Source organism: Manacus vitellinus, unplaced genomic scaffold (genome assembly GCF_001715985.3).
Source record: "Manacus vitellinus isolate BGI_N305 unplaced genomic scaffold, ASM171598v3 scaffold_4_pilon, whole genome shotgun sequence".
Classification (NCBI taxonomy): domain Eukaryota; kingdom Metazoa; phylum Chordata; class Aves; order Passeriformes; family Pipridae; genus Manacus; species Manacus vitellinus.
Genome location: NW_021940604.1, coordinates 40,817,985 through 40,835,458, shown reverse-complemented (window position 1 = coordinate 40,835,458; position 17,474 = coordinate 40,817,985).

The following is a 17,474-nucleotide window of genomic DNA, read 5'->3' as shown; positions in this document are numbered from 1 at the left end:
TCTCTGAGTGTGCACATGTGCTGACCACACACTAACCACTGACTTGCTGCCTGTGTCAAGAAGGTCAGCAGTCCCACAGCAGTCTGAAGCACTGTAAGATGGAGATCTATTTCCCAAGTTGATGACTCTTGTCCGATGATTCCAGTGGGGATTATTTTGGCCCCTGTTCCTATCAAGGCTGTTGTGGCTGCACAGACTGCTGTTATACTTCTGCCATTCTCTCTCCTAAATAAGTCTGTCTCTGTTTGCTGGTTCCTGAAGGAAATACCAGTTGTGACTGAAACATTTAGATGGCTATGGAGAACACATTCACTAAAGTCTAAAACAGAAAAGAGAAAAAGAGAACTGAAAAGTTGTGCAATACACTAATACATTACTGAACTAGAATGAGCAAGACAGATGCTTACTGAAATTCCTCTGCAGCTCAGCTTGACTATTTGCCTACTGTGCTGACATAGCAAATAGTTACAGTCGGGCCCGAGTTGACTGGATCTGAAACAGCTATGGCCAGGAAACCATACTACTGTATTACCTCAAGCTCATGTATCTTGTCTCTCTACAAGGCTGATTAACTTGGTCTAAGAATCTGATGCTCAGTTGAGCCCAGACAGTGAGATTTCAGGGCATGCACAGTAGTAAAATTTCCAATGTTTAGATGAGTTTTCATGTAAATGCTTCTGCATCCTGATGCTGCTTACCATTTTTGGAAAGTTTTTCTTGATTTCTCTGTTGGACATATGCACCTAAATCCACCTAATTTGCACTTTTGTTGGTCAATGCTGCTTGGCTCTTATCTCTAGTAATTTGTTTATAGCCTTTAACTACACTGTATGTCAACTGGAACATAAGAATATAATTTTGGGATTGTAAAGTATAGCACACAATGCAGCTCATGAATTACTTCTTGACCTTGCTTTAAACAAACTATATCGGGACCTTGAATCACTGAGTCAGTAGCAGCAGTTAGAGTACTCAGTTGGGATATCTATTTCCTCTTAAGTGTTTCCCATATGGTTAACATGGTTAACTGAAGTTAACTGAAGTTAACCATGTTAACTGAAGTTAACCATGTTAACTTCATGCTGTGATTTTGGATCCAAGTGATGACTATGGCATCTGCTCTGGCATCTTAAAACAACCAGAGTTGATACTAGAAAACCAAATTAATTCATTTGTTTTAGGCTCAATTATTTAGAGTAGTTATGAGTTTTTCTGAGTGACTAATGTCCCACAAATATTAATGACTGATATTTTGAAGCAATTCCAAAGGATCAGAATAATTTCTCCAAGTGGAAACTTTAGGGCAATTTCAATATACTGTGAAAAAATATTTACTAAAGGAAAGATTAGAAAATGGCAGTTGCTTGGTGCAGCTAAGTGCAACTTCATACCTGACACAGGTTATTGATTTTCCTTAGCAAGTACTAGAAGACTCCACTCCCTCTTTGTCACCTAATGACTTTGGTAATTTAGGATGCAGTTAAACTCCAAATTTGGGAATGGAAAGAACAAACTTTGGCAGTTAGTTGAAAAAACTCGCAGTTATATCTTTTCCCCACTCATGCACTGTTCCTTTAGAAAGTCTTATTCATTCCAAATGACATTTTTTTCTTGTGTTTTATTTGATTTTTTTGTATCTTCCAGAATATTTATTGAATTTAATGCTTTTAAATAGTGGAATATTTCTAAGGTGACCTAAGATACATAGATACATATATATTAAAAACCACGTAATATACCTTTATGCATTTTCATGTAACTCTGTGGTTTGGGGATGTTTTGCAATCCTCATTTTCCTGAAGTTAGGAAATATAAATATTCCAGTATTTTAAAATCCAGTATTAAAAAAACATATTATTCTCATAGCTGATTTTTTTTTTAATTTTAAAAATTGATTTAATAAAGCTATTTTTAAAACCATGTAATAAAAAATTTCTAATATTCCCAAAGACAATAAAATTACCTTGCATACTGTCCCTATATTTTCAGCTGTCATTGTGGATAAATGCAGTAGAAACATGCAGTTACTGATCTTTTGTTGGGTTTCTTTTGTAATCCTACTAATTGTCCCTATTAAGGAAAAAAATATTAAATTTAATGCTTAAAATGAAGTAGACACATCTTTGCCAGAAGTGCAAAGATGTTGTTTGTACTCTGCTGTTCATGTGAACATTTTTCAGATTAAGTATAATTTCTTGAGAAGAAAGAAAACAAATAAAAAATAAAAGGTCCTAACAGCTGACAAACTTCTTGGGGAAATTTTTTATCCTATATGACCTTAACAAAATCACTCATGTCTTTCATATCTCTTTTCTTTACTGCAAAAATAGGATAATTGTATATGTGGGCTTGAACAGAACAGACTCATATTTAATTTGTTATTTTGATGAAGAGGGTAGAGAGGGCGAAAATCTAGATGGGCATAGGCAATAAACAAATGCAGTATGTCTAAATATTAACTTGAAAGTGTAATAGGTGAACCTACTGCTGGTATTGGTCTCAATAATATAACCTGACTGAAATTTAAACTGAATTTTTTACATATAAACCACCATGAAATATAAAATATTAATATTGATGAAACATCTTCTGCTTGACCTTAACTATAGCTGGTGCACTAGGACAAGGGAAGAGAACTGTGCAAATTACTTAAGAAGTAAAGAGAGATGGAAATGGACAGTTTGGGTGGCAGCTGTAATGAACAGCTTCCACCTGGAAGCACTGACAGTACTGCAAAGTGGAACTCCATTAGCCAGAAGTTTCTGAGGCACAGTGTACCTGAACCTGAGGTTGTGGAGCAGATTATATTTGCAACATTGAAAAGTTTGATTAGACCAATAAATAAGAACATTTGATCTTCCCAGTCTAGAAACGCAGCAGCAGATTTTGCAGATGTCTTGGAGGGGAGGCATTACAGTTCTTTGACGAAGAGATGAGGAAGACCAGGAGTGCAAAAAAGAACAAAACCGACCAAATAAACAGTCTAAAAAATTGATAAATACTTTAAAATGACAATAGTATGTCAGGGTTTTGAAAATCTGTGAAGCTTAGCTGAAAATTACAACCCACTGCAGTGATAAGGCTACAGAGCTAGCTTTTACACTGGTAATAAAGGAAGGAAAATAAAATGTGTGTGTGCCATGTGTAATATATGATATGTATAACAAAATGTACCTAAGTACTTTTTCTAAAAGACTTATTTTTAACATTAATATCAGTAATGTCAGGTGTCTAATTTTAGCCAATTCAAACACATTACAAAAATTATCTGAGAATTTCATAAGATAAATGAGACTGGAGGTCAAAAAGAATTTAAATATGAGATAAACTGAAACAGGTTTGACATTTTTGACATAAAATTATACATTCTTTTGTCTCTCCTTTCAACTGAGAAATCCAATCAGTATTTTAGACCTAGAGGTCATTTCAGTATCTACCAGGGAAATATGCTACAATTTACATCATTTTTGTGACTTTCAACAATCAATTTATGAATTATTCATGCTCTGTTTATCAAGATGTATAAGAGATATGGTAAAACAGTTCAAATAATAAAATGAAAATTTTAAACAAAACTGTTACATTGTCAGACATCAGAATGCCTGATTTGTAAAAATATCTGATATTCCAAATTTTTGTTGAAGCTTTGATATTGAATTCAGTTTTGGTCAATCCAAGTATTTCTTGTAAGTGCAGTAGTTGTTTTAATTTAGGAATTTATAACATAAAATAAACTTCAAAATGAAATGCTGGTTTTTACATGTTACCCAGAGACATGTTTTACAACTTAAAATATACCAAAAAAATTACCACCTTCCATGGAAATATGGTCTCATGGGCTATATTCCATAGAAAATTTTTCAACTAAATTTTATATCCTTTATAGTGGCAATGCAATAGAGAATAAATTAAAGAACTAAATCCATACATATTCATCTATTAGTTGCCTTTGGAAAATAAAATATCCAGTTACTCAAACAAAAAGAAACAGACAGTATTCCTGACAGCAAAACTTTTCCAGAATGTACCAGAAAATGAACAATTAAATTGTACATCACAAACTTGAACAATATCTAGTGTTCAGTAATCTGTACTTTCTATAAGTCAGGGATATTCTTATATATATTCAGATGAGCCAATGAATATGAAGTCTTGTCAAACCATATAGAAAAGAAGACAATGAAAAAATAACTTATGAAATACCTCCTTTCTCACAGTATCTCCAGATAATATTTATTATCATTTTCCTGTTAGTTGTTACTGTTGAACATGTAAATCTACAGATTTATAATCATTCACTGGTTAGAAAGTACCATAATTATATTTAAGAATTTGAGAAAAGGTGTCTCAAAGAAAAAGGAATTAAGCTAAGAAGATAAAATGGGGTATAATTTGATTTAAAAATCCTTGTTCTCGGTTTTACAAGTAAAGATACTGTGATTAGCACTGTTTCAAATGAAGTTACTTGGAAGTAGTTTTACACCTCTTCAAGAAAGTTACATTTTTGACTGTTTCTCAAAATGTCATATATAAATTTTTACCTTGTGTCAGCAAATATTTACTAAGGTAGTAAAAAGTCTTAACAAGAAACAGGAGAGAGAGAAAAATCTGACTTCCTCCCTTGAGCTCCCGTGTAGCACCATACTGCTCAGCTATAAAAAAGAAAGAACTAAGGATTTTACAAGTAAAGCAGATCACCACACTGTGGTTCAGAATCACCCTGAAGCAGGACTTAATATTATTTGTTGTACACACTTCAAAATAATAAAGTTATCACATGAATTATTCCTCACTCAAACCAAACCTTAAATCTGTAGTGCTAGAGTACTGATAATGCCCCGTTCCAAATTTATTAACTCAGAGTAATGGAAAGATTGCAGGGTGCACCCTTACAGTACCTGCTGCTTGTGATCCAACTCTTGCCATTGAGGGAAGTAGGGGAGGAACATGTACTGTCTTGTAACCATCAGAAATTAAGACAGAGTTGTTTGTTTACATGACAGTAAAGTAGAACAGGGCATACTTGAACACAAGGATTCCCTGGGAATGATTTTTTTAAAATAATAATAATAATAAGGGACTTTTACTTCATCTGGGATATTGAAAAGGGGATTTTTTTTGTTTGTTTGGTTTGGTTTTCAGACTGTGGAAGATGCTCTTAGATCTCTTTCTAATCCTACTTGGTATGATTCTGTGTTGTGTATGGCACAGATCTGAAATCAAGAAGTAAGCTAGTGGTCGACTTGAAATTCAACAAATAACACTGGGAGAAAATTGAAGCATTATGTTTAAATTTGATATCTGGATGGTGACTCATAAAAATCAAAATCTTGGCTATAGTCTAATCTTGAAAAGAAGTTTAGAACATTTTTTATGGATTTCTATGAATTAATAGATAAATGGATCCAAAGGAAAATTTGTCCCCCATACAGTGGAGCCCTAAACACTTGAGTGTGACAAGCAAACAAAAGAATCATATGAGATAATTTGTCTCAGCTGTTTATTTTCATCATGACTGATAGGTAAATATTAGAGGTAACAGCAGACTATTCACTAAATCGAAAATAATCTTTGGGGAACTTCAAGTAAGTCTAGATTTAGGAACATAATTCTGCGATTTAAAGCAAAATGGCTTTACTGGGATCTAAATTTTAATATTCCTCAGAGCGGGTTACAAAAAGGACACCTATGGAGAATAAGAGAATTCATTTTAATATGTTAAACTGAAACCTAAACTAGAAAATTGAAACTGATACAGTGTCAGAATTCAAAAACCTTTGGGAATGATCTCAGAATAAATTTCAGGGACTATTAACTACTCAGATTTTAGGATTAATTGATATATATCCAATTATCAGCATCATAGTGCTAAAACTTAAGGAAAAAGTTGATGAATTTGTTTATTTTGCTGACCAACTCAAAAAAGAAAAAGCAAAACCACTATACACATGAAAACTGTTAAACCGATAACAAACCAATTTTTCTGACAATATTGGGGGCAGTTAAATATTTTTCAACTAAATCCTTTCTTGTCATAAAAACATAGTTTTGAATGAATGAAAAAATAAAGTCAAAGTGAAAAATATTTATTTTAGTGTTTTTGGTTTTCCATTCAAGTGCTATTATGCTACCAAGAGTAGTTTTCATAAGCTAGAAATCTTTAACTTCTCTATATCTCTCATCTGGCTTTCATTCCCTTATCATATATAGTATTAGTTATTTTTGTTTACTTCTACAGTCCCACTTATTACCCATAATCTGTCACAAAAAAATGAGAGGTCAACTTCTGCATCTGTGTGGTTATGATATCAGCATTTATCACTCACTGGTTAATTTATAAACAAACTTGTCTGCAGCTTCTCCCACTCAAAACTCCTACAACTACCCATGAAGCTACCTCACTGTTGTCATAGAGAAAAATTGTTCAACTTACTGTACAACTTACAGTTCAAATCAGATCAGGATCAGAGAGGTACTAAACGACACATTACTGGCAATCAGACAACTATACATACAGGATTAACACTAGCAATGCTACCAATAAAACACAATCCCAGACAGTAACACAATGTTAATATACACTTAAAAATTTCCAAATATATTTCTGTAACTGTCACCTCACTGAGGCACCAGCATGGAAACATGACCCCAAACGACCCCATGTGAATCTGGAGGACACTTCCCCCACCACTGTGCTGCGGTGCCAGGCTGGGTGCAGGCTGGTCCCATGCTTCATGGGGAAGGGCCGGATCTGGCCCAGGCAAGCTGGCAGTGCTGTCAGGGATGGGGATGCCTGGCAGGGCCCAGTCAGAGTCAATTCTACTCCTCTTGTTCCAAGGGGTCTTCTCCACTGCTGTTAAAGACTTTCATGCATCTTTGACACTGCTTACCATCAGGGAGACCAGTTTCCTTGTTTCCTTGTCTCCCTCCAATGCTTACAAAAGTACCTTTTTGCCTTGCAGAATATACCATCTAAGGAGTCTTTCTGCTGTGCCTTTTGCAACTGGACATGCCTATCTTGTATTGGCCTTTTTAGCCACCAATGCACTAGCAACAAACATGGGTAGAACCCTTCCCAAATCTTCATTCGCGAAGCCTAGCCATGATGATGATGTCTTCCTCCAATGTTTACAAAAGTACCTTTTTTCTCTTGTTCTGTACTAGGGGATTCTGAACAATAAGGGATACCTCATCATTCACATGTATAACACCTACCTCAAAAGTAGTGGCATTGCCTACAGAAAACTGACTACCACAGTGTATAATAAATATTTACTTTTTAATTTATTTTTTGATATTATATGTCAATTTTTTTCACTGTGTGCTTTGCTTTTCAACTTGGAAGTTTGCATTTACTGACTAGGATTGCACTTCTAGTTCTGGCGCTTTAACCTCCTTTAAACTTGAAATAATCTCTAGTGAAGGTCAGAATGCAAAATAGTCCCCTGTCCTCTTCAGTACATACTACATGTCTCTCTATAGGCCCTGACCAGGTAGCCAGCTGTGCTGACCTCTTCTGTGGACACAATTCTCCCTACTGTCCATCTGAAATAAGATCTGGACATTCCTGTGTCTTGCCTTAGAATGTGTCAGAGCACCAATAACGGCAGTGGTATTCTACATGCATTTAATAAGGACTGCAGGTATATGAAAATACAAGAATCAGCATTAGAGTAGTTAAACTTATTAAACTCTAAATGTTGCATGATTCTGAACATAATATTGCACTGAACAGTGGAACTCCTCAAGTGTAGGTACTTCTACTGACTTTTGGTTACCTCAGCTCAGTAACATCTGTACATAAAGAGAAACCATGTTTGCATGAGACTAAGGATTTCTGTCTAGTAGGATATAGAAACTAAACGCATCGGTAAGACAATTCTTCTAAGGAGAAAGAATTAAAGTTAGGGCCTTTATGTTCAGTGTGTAGGTTTTAACTCCCAAGCTTCTGGATGAAAGTCCAGACTTTTCTTCTATGACAATTTTTTCCAACTTTATCCTGACTGACCTTTTTCTTTTCTTTCTTTTCTTTTTTTTTTTTTTAACAGATTTTTTTTTCTGTGAATGTAACAGTGACAAGATAAATCTGAAATAAACCAGAACTTTTCTTCTCAGAAAAAAATTAGCATAACTAACTTGGAGTTGTAGTTCACCTTGTTATTGTTCTTTATTCAAGGGCAAGTTCACACTAGGGTGACTGCCAATGTTTGCCACACAGCTAAAGAAAATATGAACAAAGAAAGAAAGAAGAGGTGATCAAAGGCACACTTACTTTACATTACTTAATAGCCCCTTCTGTCCAACCTAAAATGTTATGCTTTCATATAAAGATTCAACCAGACAATGTAACTTCCCCATTCATATGATTATTTTTAATCTTTCTCCTTGTAAAATTTTATCACATATACATGTAGATAAGTAAGTATGTTTTGAAATATTTGTTATTTTACAGGGAGTTCAATCTTTTAATTTTATTATTATTTCTGGCAACTGCAAGCCAATGTAGAAATTACACATTGAATTTGTAGTATACCATTTCAAAGGAAAAAAAAAATTACAGTAGCTTACTAATTAAAAATTAAAGTGAAATATTTATTTGCTTCAAAGGATTCACACTTGCTGTAATAATGAATATAAAATATTTTTATATGCTATATTTGCAAATAGTTGCACACATTATTACAAGAAAAGAATCTAAAGAATAAAACCCAATTGTTCTACAGCATAGAAATTTTGCTTTCTACAATAATCCACCCATCAAACAGTGCATGTTTCTGGACATTAATCCAACTAGCAACCTTTGCATTCCTATTTTATAATCTACTGAGTACCATATAAATAGACCGGGATTTTTCTTGTGTGGCTTTAAAATTTCTCTTTTCTTTCAGGAGATAGCTCTGCAAGGTAACTGATTCCAAATGGCAGTGTAAAATGGGCACCACTATTAGGACTCCAGGCCTGCACTAATGTTTCTGGGACAGACTTAGATTGTTTCAGATCAATTTGTTCTCCAAATCAGGCAACCATTCAGTTCAGGAAATACTCGTGCTTTTGACAGTACAGATGAGGATTAGTCTGTATTCCTTACACTTACTTCTAAGTTACAATACTTCTAAGTTACCAATACAGCAAAATATAAATAAATTCCTCTTCTAGTGATAGCGTTGGTGACAAGTAAAACAGCTTGTTGTGTACATCAAGACCCTCACAGAAAACAAGAGTCATGAAACCAGTAAAAAAATGTTTAATTTTGTAGTAGGGCTTATAATCAGAAAAACCACAAAAGGTTCTGACTTTTAAGAGGATCACAGTGAACATAGAAACATCCCTTTGTATAGAGTAAAAGAAAAAAAAGTAAAAGCAGTAAAACAAAAAGGAAAAGAAGAAAAGTCAGCTTGGGGATGATTGAACAGGGCCTTGAAAGACATATCAACATGTAAAAACTCTACTTGAAGTGTACAAAAGAAGCTCCTGACTAAAGAAAACTTGCAATCTAAAATGCTGCTGAAATTGCAGTGTCTGTGGAAACTGTGACTTAAGATACAAAGATCTTTATTCAGGGGCAAGCAAGAGGTCAATGTCCATAAAACATGTACCACATCAAAAGCCAAACAATAAACTGGAAACAGCAAACAGCTTAGGATTTTGACGTTTGACTGTGGAAGAGTAGAATAATGTAGAAACTGCAATATAAAGGAAATATTTGAAGTGTAAATGATCCAGCAAAGATTGTGATAAAGAATAAAAACAATTTTTGCTGTTGATACAGAGATAATATCACATTAGCTAAGAGGCAGATAAACAAAAAAGCTCAGTAAGTAAAAATAGCTCAGTAAGTAATTAACAATTAATAGCTCAGTAAGTACAATTAACGATTAAAATAGTAAACTAACCATCACATTAGAAAAATGTTCAGGTTTGCCAAATGAGTAGGTGAACCTCATTTTGCCAGGAACAACAACGGACTTTACTCAGAATATACTGAGAAGCACATATTTGATTTTTCAGCTGTCTCTCATTATCACAAAAACTTTGTTTCTGATTCAGAAGACAGGGAATAGCATGTGTCTCTGCATAGGTGCAAGAAATTGCACATGGCCAATTCAAGTTCTCAGTAAGACTCTCCTCAGTGTGAGAGAGAACACAGCTTTAGATTAACTAATTCCCTACTATGTCTTTCATATTTTTTTCATGAAGAATTTACACTAAATTTACAATCATATTTGCTTGAAGAACATGTAGAGTACCAACAAAGATTGCTATGCCAGTCACAAAAGGCAGGGGGAGGAAATAAAAAATAAAAATGTTATGCAACTGGATTGTATAGAGACAGCAAGCTATTTTCTAGTCATATCACACTGATATAATTTTTACTTTCATCAGATCCACTTCTGCAAAAGGTATTCTTCCCATTCAAAGACAGATAGTTAAGGTAATGCATTGTTTGAAGTTTTAAAGAATTGCATTTTTAACAGAAACATGCCGAGATATGCATAATAACAAAAAATATTGAACATAAATCATAATCTTTCCATTATTCTGTGTAATGGTATAACTCCAAATTCTACTTTTGTAGAATAGCTGTCTAATTGTCCTACATTTTCTATTATCCTTGAAAAACATTTCAGCTTCATAAACCAAAAGTTCACTTGTAAAATCATTTATTCCTTCATTCATAAAATTTTCTTTGAATGTGAAACTTTCTTGTTCTTTAATTGCCTAAATATGGGGCATTGTAGGATAACAGCTCTACTGGTGAGTCACAACACCTGCACTTTGGATCAGAGAGTGGAGATCAGAGACCAAATATCTAAGCCAATACTCTGGAGAGGAATTCTCTCTCCTAGAGGTTCAAAATGCACTTCCATGTTTTCAGTCGGGTTCTGTATCTGCAACTATTGAGGCTTTTCTCTTTAAAATATGAAATAATTTGGTTAATACTGGGTATAAAAACGTATAATATAGATAATGGGTATGCTAACTGTACAAACATTTGTTCAAAGCTCTGATCTAAATTGTGTTCAGATAAAATAACAGATATTGTAAATGTTACAGCCACCTGGGAGGTGCCATACCTGTGTTCGCTTAGTTTCTGTTTTGGCTTTGTTTTGTTTTTCTTTTAGCGCTAAGGATCATTTAGTACTATAGGAAGGAAAGAAATATTGATACCTATATGTGTGTATTGAGGGGATAGTACAAAGAGTAAGGTAGTTGAATCTCTCTTCCTTCTTCAGTCACAATCACAAAGTTTATTTAGGATTCCAGCAGTCCTCCAAACCAAAGGAAACCATATCCTGACCATGAAGATATGTCAGGAGATAATTTTTAAGTCACGAATCTAGAAGATACAGAATCATAGCAGTCTGTGGAGACAGCAGACATGAGCTTACTGCCTACAAGACATTTTAGATGCTGCTATACTTACTACTGCTATGATAAGATACACTTACTCCCATTTCTTTTCCAAAGAAATGTTCAAGAAGTTAAACATGGATTTCAGATAATGTAAATGTGCATCTTGTGGGGGACTGTTCAATACCTGTTATCAGTGGTTTCAGCATGGACAACCAAAAGAAATTAGGTATTTTAAGTACGGAAATATTAGTCATAAGTATGTGTGAAGGAAGTGTCCAAAAGTATATCATGATTCATACACAGCTGCACATGAGGGGATTTCATATTAAAGTCATGACTCATAGCATCATAGAATGGTTTGGGTCAGAACAATCTAAAATTTCATCTAGTCCAACCCCAACCCCCACCCCCCCAATAGGACATCTTTCCCTAGATGTCTGTGTTGCTCAAGTCTCTCATCCAGCATGTCCTTGAGCACTTCCAACAATATTCTACATGCTGCTATGTGGTGTTGCAATTGATGCGGGTCAATTGCAATAGTGCTTCTTGTGATTGAAAGACTGCTCAAAACTGTTTAAAGCTATAGAAATATTTTTTAACTCTGCTTTTCTGTTTTTCTATTTCACAGGATAAGACACTTTACAATCAAGACCATTTACTGGAAAAGGAAAATATGTAAAATTGCAAATCTATGAAAATAGACAGAAAATAAATAGAGAACATCTGCCCATTTTGGTTAATGAATTGAGTTCTGTCAATCACCAAGCTGTCTGATGGTTGCACTGGGTGTAGGATGTAATAACACAGAGTGAAGTGCTCTTGGCAATGCAGCCGGGCTGAATTAGGGCTGTTGACCTGTGGTCACCATGAAGAGAAGCTCCTACTGCTGCTGTCTTTCCTTCCTCATTTTTTCTCTCAGATCTACCATATCTATCAACAGAGGACATTTCCTTTGAAACCTTCCTTCCTGATATTTTGAATGTGTGCAGTGAGAGTATACAGTAATTTACATACTATATAGATTTGTTTGCTGTTTTCTTAGATTAAACTTCAAGGTATTTTTAATTAATCTTTTTCTCAGACAAACCTCAACTGTAATTTTCTTTTTTGAGTAAAATACTTTGGAAATTATTTTTCAGGTGACAACAGAAGAAAAGAAAGGAAAATAAAAGCATATGGTAATATATGTTTTTGAATTAATAACTTTTTAAATTTAAATTTGAAAATAATTAAAGTAATTTTAATTTAGTGTTGTAACACTGTGAAATACACAATATTATAAGTTTTTGTTACTTACTTTAGGGTTTTTTTTGCCATGATGAGTACTTTATAAATAGTACTCACAGTTAGAACTCTGACATGATATTTCTATTACAGAATGCTACTCTATAATTCACTTTATATTATATAATTTTTTTTCCAAAACCTTTAAAATTGTTAAAATGGTCCCAAAGGTTCTTCTTTTATTGCTACCTGGGCTCTTAGATCAGGAAGGTTACTTTGCTATTTATATAATTTCCTGTAATGTGGTGAAAGGAATGTGTAAACATATGCTTTACTTTTTATTAGTTAGTTATTGAGTGTAGTAATTCTAGTGTAATGGAATGTTTTTAAAAAGTTATTGGATTTTTTAATTTTTGCCAAAATCGTTATGAAAGAGATCATATTTAATCTATAGAAATATGGATATATAATGAAAAAATGGTCTCTATGACCAAAGGAATATATTTATACTCTTATACCACATATGAATAAGAAATTACTTCAGTTCAGACACACATAATTTCAAAACCTAAACCATAACCCATCAGACAGGAAGAGAAAATATACACAGATTAAAATAATAGGTTAGACTACCATGGACCAATAAACCTGTACTGTTAATTTGATTTATATCACAGCACCTTAAAAATTCTCCAGAGTTAATCCTTGACAAATTACATAAATATTCTAGAACTGATGGATGCAAAATTGTATTCAGAAAATGTTATCAGTGGTTCGCTTGAAACTGGAATCTCATACTGAGATTCTCTTCCCCTGGGCTCTATCCAGTAGTACTCAATGCTACTCAGTACTCTTGAGAGTAAGTTGGATGTTGGAACAGGAATTTCATATTTATTGCATTCATATACATTTCCACATTGGAGGAAGCTTCAGTTGAAGGACTGGATTGGAATTCCAATCACTCTGAAAAACTGGAAAACTGTTATGAAAAAAAAGAAAGTGTTTAATGAAGTCAAAGGCATAATTCTACAGTTAGATGGGATAAAATGACTTCACAAATTGGGAGAACAGTGAGAGTAGATTACAATTCTCCAGAGTAGGATTTGGGGATTATGATACAAAGTATACTATAGTGAACTACTGTTGAACAAGACTGCTGTTCTGAAAAAAAGATAAAGATTATGTTGGTGTACAGTTATGTGGTATCTGTAAAGGTAATGGCTCTTCTTTACCTGAATGTTACATTATAGAGTATCCTCTGCCTCTAATGTGTGGATCAGCTGGGAAGAGTCAGAGCTATAAAAACGTAATTTACAAGAACAGTTTGAAAACATTTGGACCTGGGGGGGGGAGGTTATAACCTGCTTCAAATACAGAAAAATATGGTTGCAAAGACCAAAGATAAAAAATAAACTGTTTTGCATACCCACAGTCAAGGGAACTGAAAGTAATGGATGTAAATTGCATGAAACGAGACTTTAGTTACAGATTGGGAAAAACATAAGCTATTTTTAAAACCTGTGATAGATTTCCTACATGCATTATGGATTTTTCCCCACTAGACATTTTTAAGAACATGTGACCCATCAAAAATCATTCAAATGGATGAAGAGGAATAGACTTTATATGTCTTAAAAAACATTGGTCATATTTTGTCAGCCCTTTGGCTTTAAACATTATTTTGCAAACATGCTAAATATGTATGGTTCTTCACTATTACAAAGTCAACTAATAGGATGCACCAAGCTATGCAGGTTGAGAGTGAAGTTGATTGATAATGATTTTCAAGAATTTGAAGCTTTAAGATGCTGTTAGCTTTGTTTTTAAGTGAAATGATTAAGATTTAAAATGGATGATTTAAATGACTGGGTTTCTTAAAGTATATGGAAAGTAAAAGGAAATGCAAAGTTGCACAGCTGTGCTGTGGGGTGGAAGATAAAAATTCACATTCCTAACAGAAAACTCTATCAAAGGCTCTTGGTTCAAAAATTTAACTTTCTAAATTAGGAAAAGTGTATTTGCCAATAATTTTACAATAATGAAAAATCAATATTTTAAACAGATCATGGAATAACAAGTTTTTCAATTCAGCATCTCTGCTTTTTCTCTGTAAAATTCATTTCTGTGAAGGTTGTAGAGAAAATGGGAGATCATCTTCCCCCTAAAATGCTGGTATTTCCTTTCTTATTGGGAAAGCAGTGCAGGGAACATCTAAGAAGATAAGTGAAATATAATCCAAAGTACTCAGGAATGAATGATAATACTATCTTTCTTCATTCTGTTAAATAAAGGAAGTTTAAAATCTTGCTACTTTAATGTAAGCAACAAAAGGTTATTGTTCAGTTCTGTTTCAAAAAGGTATAACTTTTCAGTACTTTTTTTTTTGTGGATGGAAAAGTGTCACATTTGGCCTCTGAGATTGTGACATTATTCCTGTACCTGAGAAACACACTAAAAACTTTAACTTGTCTAGGCAAAGGAAAGCCTTGACCTTTTTTCAGATGAAGTACCTCAATAATATGGTGATGAGGACCACATAAAGAACCATAACACCAATCTTCACTTTCCCTAAGGGGAGAAGCTGATCTCTCAGGTTACCTGTTCCAGATCAGAAGACAAAGATAAAATCTTTTCTTGTTCTACTATATATTTAGCTCTCTCCTCTGTAATTTATGCTGTTAAATCTAGCTTTTTAACCTGAATCTTTGGCTTGGGACTTTAGTTACTATGTAAGATCCTGTGTAGTAGAATTTTTAATGGAAGTGTTACATTAAAATTTTAACCCTTTTTTGAAACCTCATTGTTCATGGAAATTCTTTAATGAATTTAGTTCATATTTTACATAGATATGCAATGAAAGAATCTGTATTTAATAAATGTTTCCTAACTGTTGATATTATGCTTTGGATATGTATAAATGTATTACATTCATGGAGTTATGCACTAGAGGTGAATTGCAATAAATTTTATGCATTTAATCCTTTACCTGACTAGAAGAAAACAGTATATTAATATGGAAATATTTTTATTTTACTTGTCAATAATGCTTTCAAAAAGAATTAGATTGTTGATTATCTGGTCACCTGTGCATAATAGAGAATTTTACTCCTTGGACTAAAAATAAGACACAGATATATAAAATCAGTGAATTTCTGGTTACTAGGTTTATAGTTAAATTTACAACATCTTTACAATTTCACTTTCTAAATTTTTAAGATGGCTACAGTGCTTATTGATTTTCTACTTTCTAAATTTCACTTATACCCTCTACTGTATTTCTATTTTATGTAGCTTATGATAATAGAATGAATTATTAGTAGGAAGATTTTCAGTATCATGGAGCAGAAATGGCTACAGACTCTCTAGAAAAAATTGTATGGTGTATACAGGCAATGATCAGAGCCATATAACTATGTTTTGGGATCTGTGACACTCTCCTGCTACAGATATGAGAGTAAATCACATATTAACTATTTGTTATTAATCAGCTGGATCTGAATATGCCTTTAATATAATCCTGGGAAATCTGTAAAATATTTTATTACTTAGTATTAACTAGTCCTCCCAGATTTTCAGAAATCTGGTTCTTAGGGTCTGATCTTCCATGTAATCTATGGTGGAATTAATTTCAGGGGCTCTGAAGCAATGCATGGCAGCATTTGCTGTGGTGTCAGGCACCACCATGGTTCATAGTGCCAGCTGGCTGGTCTCAAAGTGGCACTTTATTCCTGTTGAATAAGCATCCTATGATCCAAGGAGGCCTCATATGCCGCTCTCAGTGATTCAGCAACCTCTAAGTGACAACTAATACGCAAAGTAGTTCAAGTTCTTTTACCACTTTGCTCTTGGAAAGGAAATTTGATTCATTAAAAGAAGTAACATCAATTCCATTGATACGTCTGAATTTTGTTCAGGGTCATTTCAATGTCCCATTGGCTTTGTTAGCTCATGGCATAAGATAAAAATGAAAATTCAAAAGAAAGTGAAATGATATTTAAGTTAAAATTTGATTTCATCTGTTTTGCCTGGAAGTAAACTACCCACAATTAAAATAAAGCGTTTATTTTCAGAGTGAGAGACATATAGAAAATCATTGTTTGCATCAGGCATTCTTCAGGCTTCTTTCTGCATTTTTTAGTCCAACATGATCAAAGTTTATACTTTCTTTTTTTATTTTTCAGGTCATTCACTAATAGACCATGGGAGCTTTGTAAGTAAATGAGTAAGTAATTAAGTAAAATATAATATTTAAAAGCATTGCAAACACATGTCTTGGAATAAATAGATCTACCTTTCTGAAGTCATAGATGACTGCAAATAAAATTAACAAAAGCTTTTGCTTCATGCAGTAGTTAATATTTTAAATGTTTTAGAAAACAGGGTTTCTGACTCATCTGAAGAGGTAGCAGCAAAAAAATCTGCAGGATGTGATGGGCTAAAAAACCCCCAAAAATTCACAAGACAAGCATATATTCAATTGTTATAGCTGAGAGATGACTGCATCACTAAAGTGAACTATCAAAAATCATGTCCAGTGCTTATAAGATTATTAAATTCTTGGTCCTGTACATATGTGGAGTGCAGATGTAGCCCAAGTGCAGATATCCTGTTACTTCTTAACTCGGTGTTATTGTCGTAGTGTAATTGAACAGTGAAGTGGAACACAGAGATCACAAAGACTTCTTGTACTGTCTTTTCTCTTTACACTTTCCTGGAACAATTTATCATGGCTGAGTCATAAAGGGAACTGGTTGTAACATTGTCTTGCAAAAATCCATTGACCTTGGTCGAATGCCTTGTGAAAGACAACTCAGCTTAGTGGAAAACATAAAAGTTTCCTACACAGAAAGAAGGGGTCATAAGGTGGAGGGTTTTTTTTTCCTACAAAAGAGCAA